This window comes from Notothenia rossii, assembly GCF_949606895.1.
Source record: "Notothenia rossii genome assembly, chromosome: 11".
In the NCBI taxonomy this organism is placed as follows: Eukaryota; Metazoa; Chordata; class Actinopteri; order Perciformes; family Nototheniidae; genus Notothenia; species Notothenia rossii.
Window position 1 is genome coordinate 34,323,275 of NC_136910.1, and position 8,643 is coordinate 34,331,917.

The 8,643-nt window shown below is 41.2% G+C and overlaps 1 long non-coding RNA gene across 2 annotated transcripts in view; it reads right to left on the reverse strand.

The window, feature by feature from the left end:
* Positions 1–7,528, reverse strand: part of LOC307024116 — a 150,610-nt gene extending 143,082 nt beyond the window's left edge. For both annotated transcript variants that reach the window (XR_013803845.1, XR_013803846.1), the window contains exon 1: positions 7,215–7,528. This is a non-coding gene — a long non-coding RNA (uncharacterized lncRNA). The remainder of the gene's footprint in view (positions 1–7,214) is intronic.
* Between the last annotated feature and the right edge of the window lie 1,115 nt (positions 7,529–8,643).

An 8,643-nucleotide genomic window follows, 5' to 3' on the forward strand; every position in this document is an offset into this window, starting at 1 on the left:
ATAAAACAGGCAGAGCACTATAACTCTTGTCCATGGCTTAAGAATGTTAATGCCAAAGGGACATACGGGCAGCCCCTCCTTACATGCAGATCACGCAGACTGCGTGGGGCCACACCTTGCGGAGGGTGCCTCATCTTATGCGCAAATGCGGGCGCAATTATGCGCTCCGCAGTTACCCTGCTGCGAGGCTCCGGCGAACTAACAGTTCACGAGCGTGCTCCACTAGCACCCCCCCCCTACCCCTGTCAACGCTCGCGACACATAAAAGCCGGCCTCATGAAACACCTTTGCGTGGGGCCACAAGTTGGCCAGGGGCGGCCCTGCATACGCACCCGATAAGATGGACAACCAGATGTCCAGCCTACAACCTATCTTGTGTTAACTTGTGCTCGACCCTTAAAGAGCATCTTGCAGGTTTTTATTTTTTTTACATTTATGCTTAAACTTGCTTGAAAATTAAAATTAAAAAAGTGAATGCAGGGTTTGATATGTTTTACGAGACATAAGGGCAGGAATTCAGAGGGAAAGGAGCAATTTTGAGCTCTGCTCTTAAAAACGGCTTTTTTTTTAAGGTCATACAGATGGAGCACTGAATTTCAGACTCCAGTTTACAGCTTCCTGCCTACCACCTGCCAAAGACCAGTAAAGAGGAATGTTAAGCCCTCCCACTATTTTCCAAGAGGGCGTTGCCAGATTTTCAATTTCAGCTTTTAACCAGGAGATGGCGCTTCATTCACAAATACAGAAAGTCAAGTTTCATGGACTTTCAGTTGTGTTTTGAAGAGCATTTGAACACATCAATATTTTAGATCAACTAAAGTATATCTAATCTTGTAATTCAATAATATATAGTCTTTATATATTAAATAATCATAATTATAATGTAAATGTTTACATTACACTTCTTTATTTGTTATGCTCATACTTTAACCTTTACAATCGTTTGCTTTAATATGCAGTATATTTTTGTGTTTGCTTCCTCCTGCTCCCTTTCGGACACATACTGTATGATTTATTATTATTATTAATATGAGGATATTATTTAGATAAGATAAGATGTTACTTTATTGATTGAACATTTTAGTTTAGAATGTGCTGTCCCACGGTAATTCAGAAGGCTCACAGGTCACATTCCGACCATTATTTCAAAAACAATAGGTGCTTTCACACCATGTACAGTTTGATTTGTATAGAGGGAGCTCTGTCAGTTTTCGAATTACCCATTTGCTTTCGGGGAGCCCTATTTTTCAGAGCACATCCAGCTACTAAATATGTCACACGCACGCTCTGTTGACTGGCGCAGCAGCGCGGATGCAATCAATTGCTATAAAAACACTCTTCTACTAATACAGACGGTGTCACTATGCCGGCGGATGTGGCCGTTGTTGAAGCCTCTTCAGGCTCCGCATTGGCAGGCCTCTCCCTCGGTGTGGAGCTGTCAAGCTCGACCCTAACGCCGTTTACAGCCGGCCAACTAAAAGTTGTTTTCCGTTCACGTTGTCATTTTTAGACTCCTTCGCTTCTTTGCTTGTGAATCCAAAAGCTGTGACGCTTGGCTGTTTTCGTTTTGCCATATTTTTTTATTACAAAGCCAGAGTTAAAAAAATTATCAATATGAACATTTCAAATACCGCGCCGGCATCACCGCCATAACCATAGCAACGTAAGTAAGAATGCAGCGCCGCCACGTACAGATGGCAACACCCAGACATATTCACAAATATAAAACAAATATTCAGAAACTGTAATGAACAATAACTATTATTTATTTCAAGAACTGTTATTTACAGAAACTCAACATTTCTAATCTGTGTGACACAAATATGCACGATTGTTTTGGGCTCCCCCTATTTATCTCAAAGTCAGCCTTCAGGGGAGCTCCCTCCCTCTTCGGGGGAGCCAAGCTCCCCCTAGCTCCCCCCCATTTCGAACAGTGTCTGTGGCTGAATGGCCAGCGATTAGGTGCGGCACATTTATCATAGGTGATCAGAGCTAACTGCCTGCCGTCAGATTTCATTTAAAAAACAGATCTGATTTTAAGACTATTTCTGCGCTCATAAAGAATGATAAGAATAAGAATAATGCGTATTGAACTGGTTTCATTAATTAGTTAGTTTATTTAACACTAGAACTGCCAATCGGGTCAATTTGTGTGATGTGTGTTGTGTGTGTGCAATGTAACTTTTTTTCAATAAAATATTAAAGTCTCCCAGTCCGTGACTTTTCCTGAAAGTGTGTTATGTAGCACTCTATGTTGTTAAAAATTGCATTCTAATAGCGGGATTTGACGGGTTTAGGTAGGCCTATACAAAAACCTCTGGTGGTTCTAGTGTTAAGGTAATTAGGTACAGTAGAAGCCCTTTTTTATCAGTAACGAATTTAGCAGTTGAACATAAAAGTAAACTAACTGAGGGTCACTTGCAATGAAAGTGTTGTGTCTAACTCAGGGATGGGCAAATGGCGGCCCGCGGGCCGCATGCGGCCCCCACCTCCTCTTTTTGTGGCCCTCAGAATAATTTATAAACAACGTAATAATTTTTTTTTTTTTTAATTATGTAATTGTAATTATGTCTTTACAAGCTTAAAAGTTGTATTTATCATCTGAATTTGGCGAAACAAGTTTAACATTCTTAAAACCAAGACTTTGTTTATTTGAAATCAGATGAAAACAAACTCTCACGGACCCTGCCGTGTTATCTATGATTACCACGCTTTTCATTCATAATTTCAGCGGGAGGGAGGGGGAGTGGTGTGAGGAACAGCAGAGTGCGGGCTGAAAGGTGTCTGTGTTGACATCCCCCTTATTGTGGAATAAGGGGAATGCAGAGACAGGCTACAAGTGTTTTAGGTTCAAGTTAGACAACTAATGTCTGGGTTAGTGTTCATGACTTCATGTGTATCTCATCTTAATGGTTAATCTCAAAACACAGACATTTTCCGTGCTTTCCAATAGTTTAAAATCGTTGTATTCCACTGTTTAATAACCTGTTCTTTACAAACATGCCACTTGTAAAAATGAAATAACATTTCCGTGAACCGATATTTGTTTAGTGAGCTTTTTAGAGGATGTTCCCATTTTTTGGGGATGTTCCCTTTGATTGTAAAATGTCAATGAAGATGTCAGACTTAGTATATTTGTTAATAATGACATACAACACATGGAATTTTTGTGTGTGTTCCAAGTGAATCTGCGGCCCCCTGGTGGCCAGTACATCAATTATGTGGCCCCCACGGCCATCAAAGTTGCCCATCCCTGGTCTAACTGTAAGCTTGTCACTCAGAGTAACCTACCGTTAATTTAGCTGCTGGAGAAGAAAGATCAAGGGGGGAGGGGGGGAGAGAGCTGTGGTTGATGGGCCATTAGTTGTGTAAATACACAGCTGAGAGCTGCCGTTTCATTCAGACTGTTTAAAAAACTGTAACAACGGACTATTGTTCTTAGCGGATGCATGTCAATTTAAATCAATACATACAACTATTTTTTAAATCAATACAACTATTTTTTAAATCAATAAAAACATTTTCTAAATCCATAAAAGCATTTAAATTAATATTGGGAGTCATGTCGTTACTTTGTTGAGAATGTGGCCGTGTAATAAGCGGGATAATTTGCAGCGACTTGTTCCTTATGGGGAAAATAACACCCGTCATGTGTGTGTAGAGGTGTGTGTGGTTAAAACACTTTCATGAAGTGAAGGAATTTCCTTCTATAAAACAGCTGTGGGCAGCAGTGAGTGTCACGGACATGAATTCATAGATCAAGGCAGACTGGTGCACACACTCTCCTGTCCTGCCAGGCGACACGCCCGTTCTAAGCCGTGTCCCTCACTCACATCCCAAGCATCCCCGAAAAGTGTATTATGTTGTTACATCTCAGATGTTATGTTTCAGTTGTGCTCTGTCTATGTTCAGTGATGCAAACTTGTCACCTTTCGGCGAAATTCGCCGTTTTGAATCCAAAATAAGTCGTTTGTGATACATGTAGATCTGCAATACAAATATTTTTGGGGTATGGGGGGGTCTGGGACCCGGAGTAATCTGCGGCCGTGAGCTGTTATGTGCCATCATGACACGCATGGTGTTCTTTTTTTATATATTATAATGAAGAACGAGCTGTGTGCTCGAGTCTTCCTGCCTGTCGGCTCTGCTCATGGATGTATAATAAGACTCTGCTGCTCTGAGATGATGGTCTAGCTTCAGCAGCTACATTACCTACGGGTGCGTTCGTTAATATTAACTGTGCGTCCGGAGTCACTGTGGCACAGACTGGACCGCTGGTGAACAGCTGTTAGAACGGGCCGTTCAGGTGTTCAGAGCAGAGCGTGATGTGAACTGAAAGGTTTTTCTGTGGCAATATTATTTAAGGAATCGTTGAGCTAGCTAGCTAGCATACATTGTCACTATCTGCTAACGTTAGCTTTAGCCTTCTATTTCTAATATTTTTTTCATAGGCTATAAACAGAGGTGGTATAAGTATATATATATTGTACTTGAGTAAAAGTAGAAGTACTCAGATCTTGTACTTGAGTAAAAGTAGAAGTACTCAGGTCTTGTACTTGAGTAAAAGTAGAAGTACTCAGATCTTGTACTTGAGTAAAAGTAGAAGCACACAGATCTTGTAATAGAGTAAAAGTAGAAGTACTCAAATCTTGTACTTGAGTAAAAGTAGAAGCACACGGATCTTGTACTAGAGTAAAATTAGAAGTACTCAAATATTGTACTTGAGTAAAAGTAGAAGCACTCAGGTCTTGTACTTGAGTAAAAGTAGAAGCACACAGATCTTGTACTAGAGTAAAAGTAGAAGTACTCAGGTCTTTTACTTGAGTTACAGTAGAAGTACTCAGATCTTGTACTTGAGTGAAAGTAATAGTCCCAGAGTGTAGGAATACTGTTACAGTAAAAGTCCTGCATTCAAAATGTTCCTCAAGTAAAAGTAGAAAAGTATTATCATCAAAATATAGTGAAAGTAGTGACAGTAAAAGTAGTCATTGTGCAGATTGGTCCATTTCAGAATAATAGATATGATATGTTTTATAATGATTGATCATGAAAGTGTTCTAAAAGCTGGTAAAGGTGCAGCTAGTTTGAATGACTTTGTATACTGCAGGGTAGCTTGTGGATTTACTCCAGGTGGAACTAAAGTCGGAATTAACACTTGATTATATTTCACATCATTCATCCACATCTGTAAAGTAACTAAAGGTATTACATACATGGAGTGGAGGAAAAGTACAGCATGTACCTCTGAACTGTAGTGGAGTAGAAGAACAAAGTAGCAAAACATTGAAATACTTAAATAAAGTACAAGTATCTCAAAATTGGGCCCAAGTATAGTACTTGTTGAGTTTATGAACTTAGTTACTTTACACCATGTGGCTATAAAGATAAAAAAGACTTAAGCCTTGCACAGAGGCATGAAAATACATTTTCAAAATGCTCAACAGTGCTGCCAAAATTATAAACTGACTGCTACACAATTTAAAATAAATGCTTTTATATATTTCTATTAGATGTGACTCTTTGGCGTTTCTGTTATTATTAACACTGCTGCTTTAGTTGTTCTGACTGCTAAAATCCTCTGTCATTCCGTGGGGTGGGGGAGCCGGGTGCTCGGATCCTTGTCACCTTTTTCATACCTGATGAGTTTGCATCCCTGTATGTTAAAAAGCCTCAGTCACCTTAATTCATGTCATAAAAACATCTCAGGTCAGTAACACTCAAAGCTAAATGTGCATTACCATATTCAGCTATGTTACTATTTATAATGTTATTGTTGTTACATCAGAAGATGTACATATTGAAATGATTTCTTAACTTACAGTAGGCTATTTTTTACAATGTGTGTTGGAAGGATTTATTAAATTACAATGAATATTGTCATTGTTGAAGGCTTTTAGAGAAGGGTGAACTATAAGCCTGAATTACATAACATTTTATACCTAAAAACATAAAAGCCACAATAAATAAATCACAATTATTCTAGTTATTTTTACCTCCCGTATTGCTTTCAACCCACCAGCTTTTATGGTGTTGTTACGTCACTAACTGTAAGCTTGTCACATACAGTCTATGGTCACTCAGAGTAACCTACTGTTAATTTAGCTGCTGGAGAAGAAAGATCAGGGGGGGAGAGAGCTGTGGTTGATGGGCCATTAGTTGTGTAAATACACAGCTGAGAGCTGCCGTTTCATTCAGACTGTTACAAAAACGGTAACAACGGACTATTTTTCTTAGCGGATGCATGTCAATTTAAATCAATACATACAACTATTTTTTAAATCAATAAAAACATTTTCTAAATCCATAAAAGCATTTCAATTAATATTGGGAGTCATGTCGTTAATTTGTTGAGAATGTGGCCATGTAATAAGCGGGATAATTTGCAGCGACTTGTGCTAAAGAGACGCGCTACCATGGAAACCAAACAATGGTGTAGCTGTATTAAAGTCAGAGGGTAACAGTCGTGAGTAAATCTGATTTTGTCAGAAATCGGGAGAAATGCGGGAGTCTCCCGCGAAAATCGGGAGGGTTGGCAAGTATGACACACACACACACACACACACACACACACACACATGGTTTTGTCACCATTTCCATAGCCCCACCAAAAATATTTTCCACCAGCCGCCACTGTACATAACGTCCCTTGCCACTCTACAACCAACCAAACAGAGTCTCCTTAATATGCCTCTCTATTTAACCTGCCAGATCTCTCTCTATGCATTGCGTGCTGCTGCTATTGCTGCAGCTACTTCCACGTCGCTGCTGCTTGCCTGCTGCGTTCACTTGCTATTGCTACGTTCATGTTCCTGCTGCTGTGTTTCATGTTGCTGCTGCTTGCCTGCCGGTGCTGTCCTTGCAAATGTCTACTGCAATCTCCGACTCTGGAACCGAATCATCATACGCAAGAAGCCGTAAGAAATGCCTCATTCCCGAAACACAGGCTAGCTCAGAGCATGGTTCAGACGCCGCTGGAACGAGCCACAGCTCCCGCACGACACACATTCAGGTGTCCCTTCCGTCCTCATCGGGAGGAGCTTGTAATATCCTTGTGCCAGAGGAAGTCCCGAGTTCTACGCCAGCTCCGGTAACAACCCCTCTCTTGTGTGTCAGCTAAGAGTCGGACTGTCTCTCGGTCGGCGGATATTTAAACACCAAAAAGGCAGGAGCAAGCTGACTCCGGCATTCCCAAAGTACCTGCCATCCTTTCCTACCTTCTCGAAGTAAATCAGCGCTTGAAGCCCTTAATTCCACGATATATTCCCATGAACAAACTCGATTTCCTCTGCCTGCAATGTAAACAAATGTTTCTACTTCCGCGTTCAACCACGTTGTGCCGCTGACGTCACACCCCCGAGGATTCTGGGAATTGGAGTCCCAGATCCAGCCACGAGTTCTAGCTTCCTGCCCCCTGCAGCAGCAATTTCTCTGGAATCGCATCTTGGCAGGTATATAATACTATTCTGCATAAGCAATGTTTTATTATGGAAATATTTGGCCTGCAGTAAGTCATATTTGAGGCAATTATACAGAGTTGTAAGTGTATAAGTATTTATAATACTATAAATCAATTCATAAAAAAATTGAAATGAATTAATCATTTCCGTTACGTGAATATGAAGGGGAGCTCGATACATTTTTGACCATCATTTTAGACTTCAATCTCTCCTACAGTGTATCTTCTATGAATACCACGATCATTCTCTGCCAAGCGGCCATGTACATTTTGTTAAGTTTAAGTATTAATATGTCTGCATGTAACTGCACTATAACTGTTCCACAGTAAGAGGGCGCTATAGGCGTAAAGTGGCACAGCTATTGTAGCTGACGTCAGATATCAGATATAAGGGATTGTTCCTTCCCCTTCTATCTCTATCTCTCTAGCTCTCATGGAGAGCAGGTCAAGTGGTGCAATGCACATATGAAAATAAACCACGCCAGTTAAGGCTAAAGAATACCTCTTCATCATGACCAGTTTATTGCTATACATGTGACTCTGTCAACAGGTTATGGGCCCAGATCACGGAAGAGCGAAATAACGGTAGCTAGTTAGCTGAAAAGTTTAGGCTAGTTTAGCGGCGGGAAAACCGCGGGACGCTAAAGCTAAGCTAACTGGCAGCTAAGCTAAGCTACAATCAAAAGATGGCGAGCAGAAGCAAGTGGCCCACGTTTGACGGAAGGGCAGAAAAATACGAGCTCTGGGAAGAGCGGATGTTGTGCTGGATGCACAGAGTGGGGCTGAAAGAGACAATTTTTACAGGCCTCACGGGAGATATAACGGAGGCCGCGCGAGCCCTGGATACTAAGCTGAACGCCGACGCATACTGCGAGCTAGCACCACAGCCAGACAACATGAGCTTGGGGCTGATATTCCGGGACACAAAGGACAAAGGCCGAGAGAGTCTAAAAGTGTTAAGAGAACACTACATCGGCAGAGGTAGGCCCCGGATTGTATCCCTGTATATAACATTGACCGCGCTGAAGAAATCTAACACAGAGACGGTGAATGAATACGTCATCAGGGCGGAGCAGATCATCACGGCGCTCCAAAGTGCAGGAGAAGCACCGAGCGGTGGATTAATGGTGGCGATGGTTATGAGGGGACTACCGGAGATGTATAAACCGTTCACACTGTTGGTGACG